Genomic DNA, 17010 nt, shown 5'->3' with positions numbered 1-17010 from the left:
AATGGACAAGGGAGCAAACTTAGCTGCACTACAGTTACTCCCATTTTAATAAAAATTGATTTCAAGTCTTTTTGCTTTAATAAAAAGCACACACTGCTTAGAGCCGGCACTGCACTGTTTTATGACGCTTTCTGATCATTTAAATCTGTAAAGGCAGGTGTTTTTATTTTAGCGATCAGAGCCACGATAAAGCAGTTTCAGCTCGTGAACGCAGGAGATTTTCAGAAGAGTGTTCAAACAAATTGGCCAGGATTTTTCTTCTTTTCCCCAGAGTTCCTGTCCACACATGTATTTGGCAGCAGGAGACACACTCTCACAGATGGAAATAAGAGGGAGAGGGAGCATCTGTCCGCAACACAGGAGGCAAGATATATAGAAAGTAGGATTGAGATTTTTTTTTCTTTACAACATGTTGAGAATTGCAGAAAAGAGTCGTTGTTGTGTTGATCCTGATACCTATCTGAATGAATCTGCAATATATTATGAGCAATGTGGAAAACAAAAAAGAGAAATAAGAAAATAACTTTTTAATACTAATTCCAATTGTATGAAATTGCTAAAGGAACTTTTTACTTTTTAAAAACATGTACTCTAGTTTGATATTAACTCAGCATGAGCAATGATTTTCAATGATTCAAATACCTGTTAAAGTTCACATATTTGAATAGGTAATGCAACCATAATGATTCAAAGCAATAGTTATTCGTCTTGCTGTCAGCTGGCAGCAACGTGCCGCTAAAACTACGACAAGATGGCAGTGGAGCGTCCATTGTTTGCCAACTGCCATGGTGCGTTCAATGACAGGGATGATTTTTGTGATCTTGCGTCTGTTTCTGCCATCATCAGAGTTTTATTTGGAAAGAAATACAAAAGAGAACCTATGCCAGGGTGAGCTCCACCTCTACTGTCGAAACATGCATCCATCCATCCTGGTTCGGACAGGCAAAATAAAAATGTAGGAACACAAGTATCTCCGGCTATTAGAATTGGCAAAGGCAGGTGTGTGTGTGTGTGTGTGTGTGTGTGTACTAGCAATTTCAATTCCACCAGAGGGTTTTTTAGCAACAGAACTTGACTGTATTCACCACAAGTCTTCACCTCAACCGTGTGGGCTTGCTCATTTTTAAAGTAAAATATGAAAAGTCAATAATAGTCATAAATCATGAAAGCATTAGCCCCTGTTAAGATGAACATGATAAATTAATGTTAGCACTGCCTTCCTTTCAAATACTAGGGCTGCACAATATTAGGAAAACATGAAATTGTAAAACTATTCTTGAATTTGCGATGTCCAGTTGCGATAAATCCATTTGTTTAGTCATTAGAGTGTTCATAGCGCTCTCCATGAGCAGGGGTCCATTTGATTACCAAATTTGTATTTCCTTGGCATGTAGTTTGTGTCTGCAGTGTTTTTGGAATCCTGCACATTGACATTGAAATATCAATAAATTATTTGATACACTATGCAGCCCTATCAAATGTTTCTGACTTCTCCATGTTCAGGATCATCCTTAGTTAAGATTGGTGAATATTTTTAGCAAAGTGAGAAATTGTTCATTGTGCTAATACTGCATTAATTAGCACTGTATAAGAAATGGGCGAAATAAATGTGTGTTGTCACTTGACTTTTTTCATGTGCTTGTTGTGTAGAGGGAGTATTTGAAAAAAAAGATCAAATCTTTACAAGTGATTCTGAATTGTATTTTTGTATGAAATGCTCATCCCTAATTATTAGTTCAATGCTAAATGGGTTATGTTAGTATAGTGTTTTTGTATAATTAAGTGTTTTTGCTCCTTCTGCATCCATGAAAACAAGAAGGAAACTGGGAAGAAAAACCAGCACCATAAAACTGGTCAGCAAGTCATGGAAGAGGCTTGGGTGGTGGTGGTGTAGGGTGGTGGAGGGTGGTGGGTGTATTCCTTGTATAGTCAATAGCAGGAAGTAACAGAGACAAAGTAACACTCTGCCTGTGACTTTAGCCTAAACAAACCATCTTGTGTACAGACAAACAAACAAGCTTTGGCATTTCTCACAATGAAAGCTTGAACTCATGACCATACATCAGCCTTCAAACGGCAATCTATAGCGATGGTGAGGGACAGACAGAAATAGCTGCACTTTAATTTCACTTCTGGAGCTGCGGCTCAAAGTACACTTCGAGGCCTCTTGTGTGACCAAATGCACGCCTCGGTTTAATGTGCGCAGAAAGGTAAAGATCTCATTTAACGCTGTTGTGGTTTCTATGGGTGGGAAAATTAAGAAGGAGGGGGAAAAAAATAAACACAAAGGAAAATAAAGGAGTGAGGAATTTTCAGGGTGTGCCAAAGAATTCCAGGCATGTCTGGGGGCAAAGAAAGTGCAGACGAATCACATAAATATACACTCACGCACACTGAAGTGTTAAGTGATGAACGTTTGTGACTATATGTGTTCATACACACTTGAGCCGTTGACCCTGAGCAAACTCTGAGGTGGAACAATGAAAAGGTAAATAAAACAATAAGGGGGTGAGACTGAGTGGCCTAATAAACTTGAATAAAAGTGTCAAATCAATGATGACAAAAAGTACATATCAAGTATATATTTACATGACTCAACGTTTCCTGACTGGGACACAAAGTAAAATTCAGAGCAGTCCTAATAAAGGATTAACAGGTTGAAGTGTTTAAAAAAAAAAATCAGCTCGTACACATGTAGACTTAGAAATCCTGTGACGTAGGGAGGGGAAACAGTTCAGAAACAAAACCTTGAAACAATTTCCTGGATTTGGAAACCTTGGGACTGTGTGTGTTGAAGCCCTTCCCCCAACCCTTGATATCCCACTCTGTCCTCCTCCTGCTCTACTCAGTCTCTCCTTCCTGTTTTGAGGGGAGTGGAAAAGGGTTCACCACCAACATATTGACAACACATTAAAGACTTTAAGACTCTGGCATCCCACTTTGAAGTAACAAAGACACTGCTCCACCCTGAAACTACTGCTGACAGCACAAAGAGCTTAATTTTTGTGTACCTGTAAATGTTTTTTTTCCACTTGTAATATCATTTTCTTTAGTACCATTTAATCATTTTTCCTACTGCAATGAAAAATAGTTATATTACAGTTCTGCAAATCTACAGCTCTACAGCAGTGCCATAGCTTTCCAAATGGACTCAAATTTTATCATCAAGATTATTATTATTAAAGGCATCACAATTCTTTGAAGGAATGCATATCACTCATCACCTGTCATGAGAGAGTCTTAAAGATTGTCTGATGATGAGAAGGAATGGAATTACAGCAGTTTTGGCCAAACTTTTGAGATGTGCTAGAGCTCAGAGTATGTTGACAACGACTTAGTTACTACCACGCCAAGTTGAGATCAATATCTTTAAAACTGGCTGAGCTACGAACATTTTTGTTGGCTTTGGTGTCCAACTTAAATTAGGTTGATTTCAAAGGTTAATCAGCTGTACATATACAGTGGGTATGGAAAATATAAGTAATAAACTTGCAAAGATTTCTACATTTCTGTTTTTTTCTGTCAAGATGAGATGCTGAGTCTACATTAATGAGAAAAAATATGAACTTTTTTTGATTTTAGCAAATGGCTGCAATTCAACAAAGAGTGAAAAATGTAAAGGGGTCTGAATACTTTCCGTACCCACTGTACACTCTGATTTCTTTCAGAGTTTCACTAAAATCAGTCCAGTGGTTCATAAGATACTTGCTAACAAACAGATACAGCTGAATCCAGTAGTTAGTGGCAAAGTTTGGAGTATGTCTTGGTAATGACTGTCGGCTACCACCGTGCCAAGTTTCTGCTCTGTCACTTTAAAATTGGCTGAGGTATAGCCAGTTTGTGTTTGCTACGGTTGCTAAGCTGCGGTGGAAATGGAGGTGACTCCAAAAGTTAATAAGTTGTAGATGCACATCCAATAATTACTTCAGGAGTGTATCGTTAAAATCCGACCACTGGTTCTTGAGATATTTTGCTAAAGCTACAGACAAACAAACACACACAGATACGTGCAAAAATGTTATTACTTTTTGCTCTTGGTGGCGGGAGATAAATGTGTGACTTGCACTAGGCCTGAATCGTTTGTGTCTCCTTGCAATAGTGTATATACAGTATATTCTATCCTTCCAGACGCCCTCATCTGCTGCAGACAGAGCAGGACAAAATACTCATCACAGAGAGCAGCATTAAAACAGCAAAATCAAGGATTCAAGGACATCCTTTTCATTCAAAGGATGACTTGTTTGACTTTGCAAAATACTCAAAAGCACCCAAAGCGCTGATTTTAGTTTTTATTTAAATCAGTGTTTTTCCCTAATTACAATTGTGCTGGCCACCACATATCTATCATGCACTTCACTTTTTTAATGCACTGAATAAGTAAATTGTTGACTGCGTATGTTTGTATCTGTTTATGATGATTTTTGTTTATAAAACACTGTTAGCTCCTGTTATTTCTTTCATTGATGTCATTAACAAATACGCTCACATAAATTCATATTGATACTCCTTGCTTCGTTAAAAGCTTTGAAGCTCATTGTCCCCATTTTTTTTTTTGAAGTAAACAGAGGCAGGCCATTTATATCAAAAAGTCTTCTTCCTCGCTGAGTGAAAATACAGACAGGCACACAGACAAAAGGCCTGTCACATCCAAGGCGAGGCCAGAGGCTGCAGAGAGACCTACACTAAATATAGCTGTGATGTGACAGGACATCCGAGAGGACAGGGGGAGTCTAGACAGAAACGGCACAGCACTTAGCCTGTGTGACTTCAGCATGGTCTTCTTATCTCACATTGTTTTGGAACGCCTGTGGCACGTTGCTCCATTTTAATTGCACAAGCCTTTTTTATTTTACCATAACAGCCTGGTCTTTGTTCGCTTACTTACATAAATCTACTTTGTAAAGGGAGACAAACTGGGGGGGCAGACTAAAGGGTATTCACATAAGAACAAGAGGTGTCCAAAGAGTTTGCAGAATGCCCCATCTCTGCCAGAGGAACCACAGACCGCTCTGAAACGAATGCTTTATTTTCAACATTTAAAATCTACTGGTTTCTTCCTCTTGTTGTCTCTCTTTTTCACACAACTGCTGACTCTTTTCCCAGCTGCCCATAACGCAATTGTTACCCAACATTAGCAGAAAATTCATCTTTGACTAGGCACAGACTTTGTGGCGTTAAGGTCAGCCAAATGTGACTGCTGGACCAATGGAGCCACCACAACCATCTGGACCAAACGCACTTAGGAACCAATTTACTGTGTGAGTGCAAAGCTGAGTGTAAATTCCAGCAGCATGTTGGTAAGCAGAGAAAGAGCTTTCAATTAATCTCAGTTCAAGTCTATTAAATACTAATGAAATTTCTCGTGCTGTTGCTGCTTTATGAGCCACAGTACAAATATTAGGACAAGGGTGACACTGCATCACATCCTTATCAAGCATCTCATCTGAACTTGCACCATAGGATCCGATGTAAAATGTAAGAACCTCATCTGGCCAGAAGCCAAACTCACCACAATGACTGGAACTGTGATTCAACATCCCTATCACCTGACATCCCGTGCAATCACCCAGCAGGAATGTGTTTCAGTCTCTGGCCTCCTGATGAGGGTTAAGTGTTACAACAGAAGGAAGATCAGGAAACCGAAAGGACCGTGAGACCATTTCACCAACTCTATCAACACTAAAGGTGGTGTCTCACTGAGCTGCCACTGTTGGGAGACGAGTTGGTGACTCATAAATGCAGGAAAATAAGTGAAGTTTCTGTTGTGGTCTCACTGAACCCTGAGTGTTTGGATCAAGTGACCAGTGAGCAGAGCGGCCAGTTTTTGAGAATCACAGCTTATTTTTGTCTGCACAGCTTGCAGTACATTCTTGGTTGTGCAGATTTTGTTGCCCACGTCCGACCACATCGTATCCGCCTCAATTCGTTTTGTACCCACCTACTTCTATGATTTAACCTACTGAAGTACACTTTTGAAATGAACACTGGCAGAATTGGATAAATTTTTCAATAATTATTAGTTATTATCAAAATGTTTTTTATATACCTGGACACTTGTCTCTGGCGTTTCCTGTCAGAGGCGAGCATCCATGCAGGTGTCAAAATACAGCTCTAGCTCTCAAAGGGACTTGGAGATGCCCACAACAAAATTCAGATGGGTTTGAGGTGGGCCCACAACGACACTGGCCATTTCAAGAGAACAATTGTTGCCCAAATTTTTTGAACATGTTCAAACTCAAGCGACAAAGTCGCAGGCCTTTGCAACTCACACAAGAAAGTTGAGAACCCCGTGAAAGTCTCATGACATTCTGGAGGCTCCCTAAAGAAAGCAGTTCACCAGCTCGTCATAGCCCAGTGAGATACCACCTTAACGGAAGATTATAAAAAACCAGTCTAAAGAACTGAAGCAGCAGTCTGCTTTTTCCCACAGTGTGTCACCTGCGGTTGTATGAACTAATCTGGAGATAAGATGCATCAGCTGTAATATGCATCTGCTAAACCAGGGCAGAAACACTCAAATATAAGTCAAGTAAAGTAAACTCAGTGCTAGGACACTAATCCAGATATATGTGGGAATCGGTTTTCTGGCCTGTTTCCCCAACGACCTTCCGGTGGAAGGGGAGTGAGATTCATCTGCATTTGTATTTACCTGCATAAACAGAACATCTCATGCAGTTTACAGCTTTGAACTCAACACTCCAGCTTTCTAACCTCTTCAGCTACAGAATAGAAGTCCCCTTATTTATTTATTTATTTATTTCATTTGTTTGTTTGTTTTTTGGATTTAAATTTCTATCCCAGAGCCCAGAATCAGTTTTCAAACAGTTTGTCCGACACGAACAGCGATGCAGTCACCACACTACACATCACAAACGCTGTGTCATTATTTCTGCATTCAGTCTTCCACCTGTAACATTTAGTGTTTAAACTTTACATAACTGAAATCAAACAAGCATGTATGTGCTTTCAGCCAGGGCATACGTCTCTTTTCAAACAAAACTAGAACATATTGCTTTTGAAAGAAATAAAAAGTAACAAAAAAATCAGTTCAAAGTCAAATACCTTAACAATTACTCAGGGTGTTTAATGGCTTCAGTTCTGATCAGGACTGATCAGAGCACAACACTCGAGTTCACAAGTTTCTATGAGAGTGCTGTGTGTGAGACATATTTACTGACTGCAAGCTTTTATATAAAGGCTCTGTAAGTGCCAGCAACCAATCATGGACAAAAACAGAAAATAATGACTGAATGTCTCTATTTGCAAGACAGCAGGCAGTTTATTCTCAATAGTGCTGTGTTACCTTACAAAGGCAGTCCAGTAAAATATAAAATAATAGTTTAACTAATAAAAAACCCTTGTTATTCTGAAATATTGCGACTTGTGCTCCAACAAAACCTGTTGTTTTATCTTATAGTGTGTTTCCACAACATTTCGCTGACTAGGTGAGACCTGGGGACACAAACAATAAAAGTGCAAACTTTAACAAACCTTGGTTCGCCAGGTTTTTGATAAGCTGTTCACAAGTATCAGATTACACTATATACATATAAATAAAAAGGGACAGACAAACAAATAACAGAGTTGTTTGAACTTACTCCCTTAGTAGATCTACCTGCAAATATTAGCCTCAGCACTAAGTAATTATTTCACTTTTTGGGCCAAAAAAAAAAGCCCAAAACTGTGATTAAAACGCTGATTATCCCTTCTCTCTCTGACCGCTATCAATATTTGTTCCATCAACCCCTGTGTAGTTTAAGGCAATGCAATGTGCTTTTTAGCTCAAAATGCATTTTCTATGGAACAACAACCTGTTGCTTGAACTGACAGCTACACTGCAGTGGTGTAATTAAAAAGTCAAAGTGATACATTCAGCTCTTACCGGGATAATGTTTTTGCTGTCAATATACAAAAGACTAAATGCTGTAGCCTTAACAGACTGCAGGGGACTGAGCGGTAACCATCTGCCTCAGAAGGGGCTGCCCACAGGGAGGAGTAACCTTCCCCCCATGTTGGTTCTTGGTTGTCGACAGCCTACTACCGGAGTTGAATGAATCCACGCTCAATCTTCCTGATTGTGATCTTTGCAAATCTTGTGGGAATCCAGCTGCCTTGCAAGTTAACTGACCTGACTCCTCTGCAGATATCCAAGTCCTGCCAAACTGTGTGAGCAGGCCGATGACTGCATGCTTGGTAAGCACTCTGACTGTAAAAAAAATAGATTCTTGTCTTAAGGAGTGGCAGTGCAAGGAAACATGCTCATGTTATTGCTTAATTCAAGCCAAATAACTTTATTCCACGTGATAAAATCGACAGAAGACTATGACGGTGGACTGTTTCAAAGCACTCGGCTCATCTGGGGAATTATCAATGACGCAGTGCCACAGACAAGTCCTGCTGATTTACCATCTTTTCAAAAGCAAAACACACACAGATCCACGGCAAACAAGGCAAGGAGGTGGGAGAAAAAAAAATCAAATATCTTACTTACTGTAGAGCTCCGCTCATTCCTTTTTCATTGTATCACTGTTGCATTTTCAGAAAGAATATCTGTCTGTGTGATCCGTTTGTTTTGGGGGTTTTTTTGCACAGACGGAGGGGCTGTGAGGAGCCAGCAGGAAAAACAAAACCACGATAAGTTTTTTAAAGCTGCTAAATGACTGTACAAAGTTAGACAGGTTGTCTTGTCTGCTATATTTCCCAGAATAAATTTCTGAGGAAACTTGTAGACTAGTGTTCAATAACGCTGTGCCGGTGTTATGTTGTGTTTGTTTCTCACCAGCTTTGCTCTGTTTTCCTCAGTTACTTTACACAACAGCATTTGAAGAAAAAAAAATACTGATCTCTTTTCAGTTGCTATTTGTCCACTGTAGCAGGAGAAACTGCTTCAAAGACTGGAAAACAGACTGAATATTCAGGCTTTTTATTTTAAAATACATAAATAAAAGGAGCTTTATTATGCTGGAGTTAGCACGTTAAACCTATATTTTATACTTTAATTTGCAAGTCTTTGTTTACATTTTATTGTGTGTGATACAATAAATGCTAAAATTGACTGGTAAAAAAATGAACTAAAATGATCGTGTTGATCATGATTTTTTGGAGAAAAATTAGTCATTTAGATTAATCGGAAAATTGGTTGATAGATAAATTGAAACAAAAATAGGTGCAATCACTGTCCGCTTCAGTCAGAGCTACAAAACATAAACTAGCTTTAAAGTATTCAAAGCATCCTGACCCTTTTCAAAATGGGAAGATAAAAGCAGGAACTAAAGAAACGAATAGAGTCCAAAGACAATTATGAGAAATGCCAATGGACAACCAACCAAAAGGGTTTCTTTGGTCTTGAATATTCCTTACCTGTTACAGTTACTGTGTCTGATCTGAACTCATGTGCCCTTCTGGTAAAGTGGTACTCGCAGTGAGGACGAAGGATAAAAGAAATGCAGGAGACACCCTCGGTCTTTTCAATGAAGCATCGCAGCAGCAATCCTTGAACTCTCTGCAGTCGGCCAGTTTAAAAGGCACCCGCGGCTTCAGCCTTTACGGCTTCTTTCATCACAATCTGGCTTTCACATCTTATGACTACGTGTGTGTGTGTGTGTGTGTGTGTGTGTGTGTGTGTGTGTGTGTGTGTTCGAAAGTCAAAGTGAGAGAAAGAAAAAGAGGAGGAAGGTCAAAACAAAAGGGGCAGAATCCCTGATGCAGCTAAACCGGCAGAGATGGGGGGGGGGGTGTACATGTGAAAGTGCAGCCATGTGGAAAAGGCAACATCAGAAACAGAAACGTGTAAACAAAGAGCTGGTGAGAAAGTGTGAGCGTGTGCGCACTGGGTGGAAACGTAAGTGTGTCTGCGGGCTGCTTTTCCCCTTCAGGAGCCGAAGTCCAAACCTCGCCTGCTTCCACAGGTAATTTGAGGCAGAATAACATGCATACTCAAACTCCTCTCGTGGCAGACTTGACAGCGAGAACAGTCGCTCAGTGAGGGCTTTCAGGAGCTGACACATTTTACACACACGCACACACACAAGATAGAAAACAAAGACACAATGTAGCACGGAGTAAAAAGAAAGGCAATAGAGATCGAGCACGTGGGTGAAAATCTGTCAAAAGAAGGCGAGGCGGGCAAACAGACAGAGAGGGGAACGGATTGAAAGAGAAAATGAGGTCCCCATCACTCATTTTCACAGCCTACAGGATGAACGGGGCCTCTGTGCTCCTTCCCTGTTCAAACACACCTCACGCTTGTCTGCTCCCTGACACAACAATGCACACACACCCACACACATGCACACCAGCCTTTCTGACAGTGGGCATAATAACCCTATTGAGAGGCATCGATAAGGGGAGGGAAGAGAAAGTGAGGAGAATGAGACAGAAAAAAAAAAAAAAGACAACACACACACAGTACAGTTCAGCAACGACAAACGAACCGACACAAGCTGCAGTGCGGTTATCTTGCCAACTTCACAGTCTGGGATGCATCTTCTCTCTGTTGTATTTAATTCAACATCGGTCTGGTCAAACTTGCAGAAATATGCACACACGCACACACTTGTTTGGTCAAGGGCAGATCAGCAGTCATGTTACATGTGGGGGGAAAAAAGGCTGGTGATAACAGATCTTTATGCTTTTTATCTGATTACTCACACACACACACGGGCAGAAACAAGCATGTATACACATGCAAGCTTTAACCATTCTTTCCCATCGGGTGTTACATATGACTTCTACCACACACAGACTATCAGATCAGTGCTGCAAGGCAAGAAAGTCCCCACACCACATACAGACTTTTATGGTTTGGTCACTATAATTACATCTAATGTGAGAAGCCCTGTGAGAAGGCTTTAAATCGGGGCAGCTTGTGGTTTTAATCTATAAATATATATACACATATTTATATATGTGTGTGTGGTTTGTGTACACTGGATGCATGTGTGTCTCTTTTATTTTTGCCCATCAGAGAGGCGACAGAAACTATTTAGGCAGAGGAGGAGCCGTTTTGAAACTGAGGCACTTTCTTAAAAGCAGAGCCAAACAAACAGGCACACGGGAACAGTCTGCAACACTCGGGCCAAAACTCAGCCCATAAAATGTCCAAGTCACTTTTTCCACACTCAGCAACTCCTGATGTCGTACAGAAATGCTACAGAGAGAGAGAGAGAAAGGAAGAGCGAGAGCGGGAGGGAGGGAGGGGGTAAGTGACAAGGGAAAGAAGGATGAAGTCAGAAAAAAGGGGGCAGGAAATAAGGGAGAGGGGCAGAAAATAAACCAACTTAACAGGCCAGGAGCCTTGAGCAATTAGCAATGACATCATGTTGCTACACACACACACTGCAGACTAAGGCCAGGTCTGCGTGAAGAGCAGGAGAGGAGACGGACGGAAAGGGAGGTGAGACAAAAAGGCAGGAAGTGGATGACAGTGCGGCATTTCTACCATGGTGGTGCAGCCAGTGACACATTCAATTTTGTGGCTCTGCACAAATTAACTCGCCAAACCAAAGCCACAGCGCCGACCCTGAAAAATGAAAAGAAATCACCACAGCCGCAGCCTAAAATGGTGATTAAGAGCCGCTTAGCAGGACAAAAGGTGTGGGAATTCAGTGCTATTACTTTATTTTAGGTTTTATCCGTAGCGACTTTGAAACAGCTGAGATTCCTGAAGGCAACACTCTTGAACTTACACGCAAGGAGTGCGCGCATCGGTGCAAATGCGATGCAAAACCGAATGCATCCGAGCCTGTGTAACCAGGAGAAACAAGCAGGGAGGGCGAGAAGAGAAACCTCAGTGGTGCGCTCCAAAAAGAAAAAAAGAGGCAGCTCCTTTGGTGATTCTTGTTTTTGTCAACAACTTCAGCGTCTGCACTCACTGAAACATCCGGTCCCCCACCCCTCCTTACCTTACAGAAAAACAGGAAAGTTTTCCACATTGTTTAGATCCCAATGTGTAAACAAGCTGCTTGCAGCCTCCTCGTTTGTTTAAACAAACAACAGGCGTATTATCCGAGCGAGGTGGCAGAAAGAAGCAGAGGAAGTGTGGAAACGATTACCTAGCCACATCCAGCCAGCACCAAGCACCACTGCAAGCCTCCGCGTGGCCTGTAGCTGCAGACTATTATGCGCAAGGCGAGAGAATACGGCCTTTTATTGATGCTCGGTCCACAATGAGCCTTTTACGGACTCAAACCTCGACGCAGAGGGAACATGAAGGAGTTAGGCTGTGGAACAGAATGTCTGAGCTACTTGGACTTAGCTAATACATTTTTAAGACAGAGGAGCAGAGCTAAAATGTCCTCCACAGGCTGTGGGGTTCTTACGTTTGGCGTGGACCCTTGTGACGTTCCCAACCGTTTCCCTGCTGGTCAACAAGCCTGAAACCGTGATGATTCCCCACCCTGTTCTCGCCCATATGACCTGGCACAACTGCAGACAGCTACAGCTCACCTTAACTCAACCTGCAGATGCGATCAACGGAAATTCAAACAGAACGACTGTAAGAACTTGCATGCATGCTGGGTTTTCTTTTTGTAGAAAATGCTCCTTCCTAAGCCATTCCAGCCTAAACGGTGTTACCCTCAAATGTGTCCCTTCAGGTAGTGTCTCACTGGGCTGCGACTGCTGCACACTTGTTGGCAACTCAAAGTTGTCCGAAAATTGCAAGAAAACGGGCAACTTTTCAGCTGCAGCCTCTCTAAAGTCCGGGTGTTTGCGACAGAGTGACCAGTGAGCCATGTGGCCGCATTCGAAATGGACAGTTTTGGAACATCACAGCCTATTTTCGAGTTCTCTGTTTGCGAAACTGCATTCCTGGTCATGCACATTATTTAGTTGTTCACCTCAGGCTACATTTTACCCACTTTGGCAGACGCCCCATTTATGACTTAGTCTGCTGGTGTACACTACTGAAATGAAAGCAGGTTTGAAGCAGTTTTCCAATCATCTTTTTTTATCGTCAGCGCGGTTTTTAGACGCGGGCACGTCAGAGGAGAGCTCCAGCTCTGCAGGACAGCTGCAGAGCTTTAGAGACGGGTTGGAGACACTTGCAGCAAAATTCTGGTTTTTATTACCAACGACAAGACTGCGCACCCCTACAACTCACGCAAAGATACCAAGAACCACCAGGAACATAGCAAGACATTTTGGAGACCCCCTAGCACCCGCCATTCGCCAACTCGTCGCGCCCCGGTGAATTTTTGCTAACCAGTGTTCTATAGAAAAGTAGCACAGAAGGCAAAGCTATACAGCCAAACACCAAACAGGATGAGGAACAGATTAACTTGTACGCAGCCACTTTGTACCTTTTGCAGTCCTGGTCACTACGAACCTAAACACTGGCCGGTTCGAAAAGAAGTGGTCTGCCACAGCTTTCGCCATACTCACCGCCACAGTCGGCCCATTATTGATGATTTAATCAACCAGAGTGTTGATCATTAATACCTTCTGTAGTTTAAAGGTACGATAATGCCTGCCAAATCCTCAACCCTGTGCCCTAACCCTTAATTTTACCCTCTAACACCTAGCCAAGCCATCTAACCCAAACCTTAACCTCTGACCAGTGGCCCTAACCCAAACCTTAACTTAACCATGGACAAGGACACAGAAATACAGAGGCACGCCACTCGCTTAGTACAAGGTGGCGCAAACACGAATTAACCAGCACCAACAGAATGTCAGGTTTTAGTTATGACCCCTTTATAATTATTAACACCATGATTTGTGAGTCTTTTGACCCAAGAGCATCTGTAACTAAAACTGCTTACATGTTATTTTAAAAAAAATAACACTCTTAGATCCTTCAGATATCTTTATTGGTTAAATTACCTCTTCATGTTCAGCAGAAGCCTGTTAATTATCCACTGATTTAAATCAGGTGTGTTGGAGCAGAGAAACAAGTAAAACATGCAGGATGGTGGCCCTCGAGGACCAGGATTGGAGACCACTGCTATAAAGCAACTTTAGAAAGGCAGGCTGCAAGTAATAATTGACAAGTAAAACAAAGGAGGCATCTTGGTGTGCAATACTTTAGCGTAATCAGAAATAAATAACAAATATGGCATGTACAGGCTGATGTTTTAAGCTTTTTGACGCAGTTTGGTGTTCGGTGAGGCTATTAATAAACTGGTGAGCAGTTTTCTTTCCAAACAATTACCACCACAGGCCCTCGGCTTCACGGCAGGACATGTTAAAGAGTTGGGAGGTGTCGGGAACGGTATCTTAAACGTGGGTTTTCCGCCCCTGACACACACGGAGCGGTCGACGGTTCAGACGCAGCGGAACCAGACGTTATCAACCGGGGAAGGCACGCGCGCGTTAGCAGCGGGGTCCCGTAGATAAATGTCCCCATCCGCCGCCGCCGCCGCCGCCGCCGCCGCCTCCCGGACCCAGTCCGTCCTGCCCGACCTCCTCCTACCGGAACCGCCAGCCTTCCCGGTTTGTTTGCAACACGGCGTGCCCCCCTCCCCTCACATTCCACAATGTGTCGTAATATGAAATAAAGTTGCCCTCGTCTTTTATTGAGAGCGAACGGGAGAGGCGACACCTCCCGCCCCCGCCCCCCCTCACACACACACACGCACCACGCATATATACGCAAACGAAGAAGAAGAAGAAGAATCATTCTCGACGTACCACATCGCTCACCTCCTCTCTCTGCTGCGGGTTCGCGTCCTCCTCGGTCGGTGGGCTCGCTCGCTGCTGCTCTCCCCCTCTCCTCCCCCTCCGTTTTCTCTCCTCTGGCTTGTTTTCTGTTCCTCCTCCCTCTCAGATGCCGCTGCTCTCCGGCAGGGGGAAACCGGGACACGCCGCTCCGGAAACAAACGCTCCTCGTTATTTCCCACTCTGTGATTGTCGGTGAAGCTCACTGCATCTGTATCTTTGCTGTTATTACTGTGATTTCTGCTGTAGACTGATGTCAAACCATCCACAAGTTGTACTAAATGTCCCAATAAGCGCTTTCCTTTTTTGCAAATCATAGTCAGTACTGTGCAAAAGTTTTAAACCACCTTTATTTCTTTCCATTTTGCTTCCAGTGACTCTTCTGATCCTTTAAAGAGATCTTGATCAATAATTCTTTCTGAAAACATTTCAAGGTGTGTCTTTAGGTTTTGGCTGTTTTTTCGCTTATTTTCAGTCCAATTCTTGATCAGCGTGTCTTAGCTTTAAATAAGAGGACAAAAGAAGAGTCCAAGCCTTAAAAAACCCAAACTTTCTCTTCATATGTTTAGAAAAAAAGTAGGAAAAAGTGTTTTAAAAAGAAAGGGAGGGATTGTGCACAGTATTGTATGCCAAGTTTTCAGCTAACAGCTCTTTGACAATCATCTTGTTGGGCAGATTTATGAATTAAACTGAGTTATTTTTAATATTTTTTAAATAAAGATTCAACCAAAGAACACAGAAGCCATCTCCTTCCTGAGCAGTATGATGGCAGGACCTTCCCATGGTGTATTTACACTTGTGTATAATTGAACAGATGAACCAGACTTGTGGAGGTCGACGATTCTCTTCCTGATGTCGTGGCTGATTTCTTCTGGTCACACAAAGCAGCAGCGTGCTGCACATCTCAAGTATATCAAGCTATATTCAGCAGTGTACCAATTAATTCAGATGTCGTCAACTAAATTATCAAAAATGAGGCAGTTCTCAGTTAAACAGTCTATATCAGGAGATTCCCTAACTCTCATTTTTAAGTATTGTGACAACAGCATAACAAAACTCCAGAAGTTCTGATATGTTTTTTTATTATTATTTTGGTGTGCCGCCCCGTGATTATGAGTGGCTCGATCTGCTAACCCTGGATTCAGCTACATAAATGGGAACAAACTGTGTCTTTGTGGCAGGTTGCACATGAAAAAAGTGCCTAAAAACCCAAACTGCTAAAATGTCTGTCATGTGTCGACGCACCGCTGGTTCATCCCTTGAGTTGTGCCTTTCTTTTATGAGCATGAATGATCTGCAGGTCAGAGTTAAACAAACAAGCAAAACGTTCATGTGAAGATGCTCAGAAACTCAACTGGAAATTAGAGAGAAATGAAAGCCAAAGTCCAAAAAACCCCTCAGAAATCCTGGAAAACTACCGATCCAGACCATTTTACAGATTACTAACAAGTCTGAATATTTGGAAGCAAAATTTAAAGAGAAGTGACTCAAGGCCATTGCACAGTACTGTGTTTGAACTCATCTATTAATGGTGTTTTAATAAATAATACACACACTCTGAAAAGAATATTCACTGTACAGTGATATCTGATATACAGCCATGTGGAAGCATTGAGGACATTTCAGAAAGTCTAAAGACTTTTGGACAAAATAAAATAAAATAAAAAAACCTTGGAAACTGTGAGACGAAGGTGACACACTATCATAAATATAAAAGCATGGTCATTTATTGATTTAAAAATGAATTAAAACAAGCCTTCAAACATAGTAGATTTATCAGAAATAACCTTGTGTTTGTATTTTGCAGTTGCTAAAATGTTAACCAATTTTCATAGGGACAAATTTCTTTATTTTTGGCATTTTTATTTTTTTTATTTTTACCGTACTTCATGTTTTAAACCATCCCACAACAACAGAATGAGGCTCAAAACTGAGTTCATGACTAAAGATTATTTGTCTATTTTTCCTTCTGAAGCCTTTGTTTGGTGGATCTGCTGGTTATCAGCCTGCTTAGTGACCAACTTCTGTCTCAACAGATATAGTGAGGGGGTAATAATGTCCTCTTTGTTGCATGAGATGGGTCTGTTTGTCGTTTTGTTCACTTATTTAAATTATCAAACGAGAACGTTTGTTTATCAGCTTTACTCGAGGGCATTGTTCAAAGATTAATAAATTAAAAAAATGAAAAAAGCCAGAAGGACTTTCTGTGTAAATTCTGGCAACAAAAAGGCCTGCACATCTGCACTGTGTGAAATAAATGGCCTGATAATAATCTCTTGAAAGGAGGGAAAAAATGCATCTATGTGCTGAAAACAGAGTTATACAAAATCTCAGCTGGTCACTGTCCCAGAA

At 41.6% G+C, this 17010-nt stretch overlaps 1 protein-coding gene across 7 annotated transcripts in view; it reads right to left on the bottom strand.

Annotated features, from left to right (window-relative positions):
• Positions 1-14770, bottom strand: part of apbb2b (amyloid beta (A4) precursor protein-binding, family B, member 2b) — a 48826-nt gene extending 34056 nt beyond the window's left edge. For 4 of the 7 annotated variants that reach the window (XM_017406017.3, XM_017406035.3, XM_037974708.1 and 1 more), the window contains exon 1: positions 14632-14770. The gene's annotated coding sequence lies outside the window, so the exon portion shown is untranslated. Of the gene's footprint in view, positions 1-8128; positions 8191-9360; positions 9529-14631 lie in introns of those variants that run through there. The other 3 variants (XM_037974705.1, XM_037974706.1, XM_037974707.1) reach the window with 3 other exon arrangements.
• Between the last annotated feature and the right edge of the window lie 2240 nt (positions 14771-17010).

The sequence above is a fragment of the Kryptolebias marmoratus genome, linkage group LG3 (assembly GCF_001649575.2).
Source record: "Kryptolebias marmoratus isolate JLee-2015 linkage group LG3, ASM164957v2, whole genome shotgun sequence".
NCBI lineage: Eukaryota > Metazoa > Chordata > Actinopteri > Cyprinodontiformes > Rivulidae > Kryptolebias > Kryptolebias marmoratus.
This window is presented reverse-complemented; position numbering and strand designations above follow the sequence as displayed.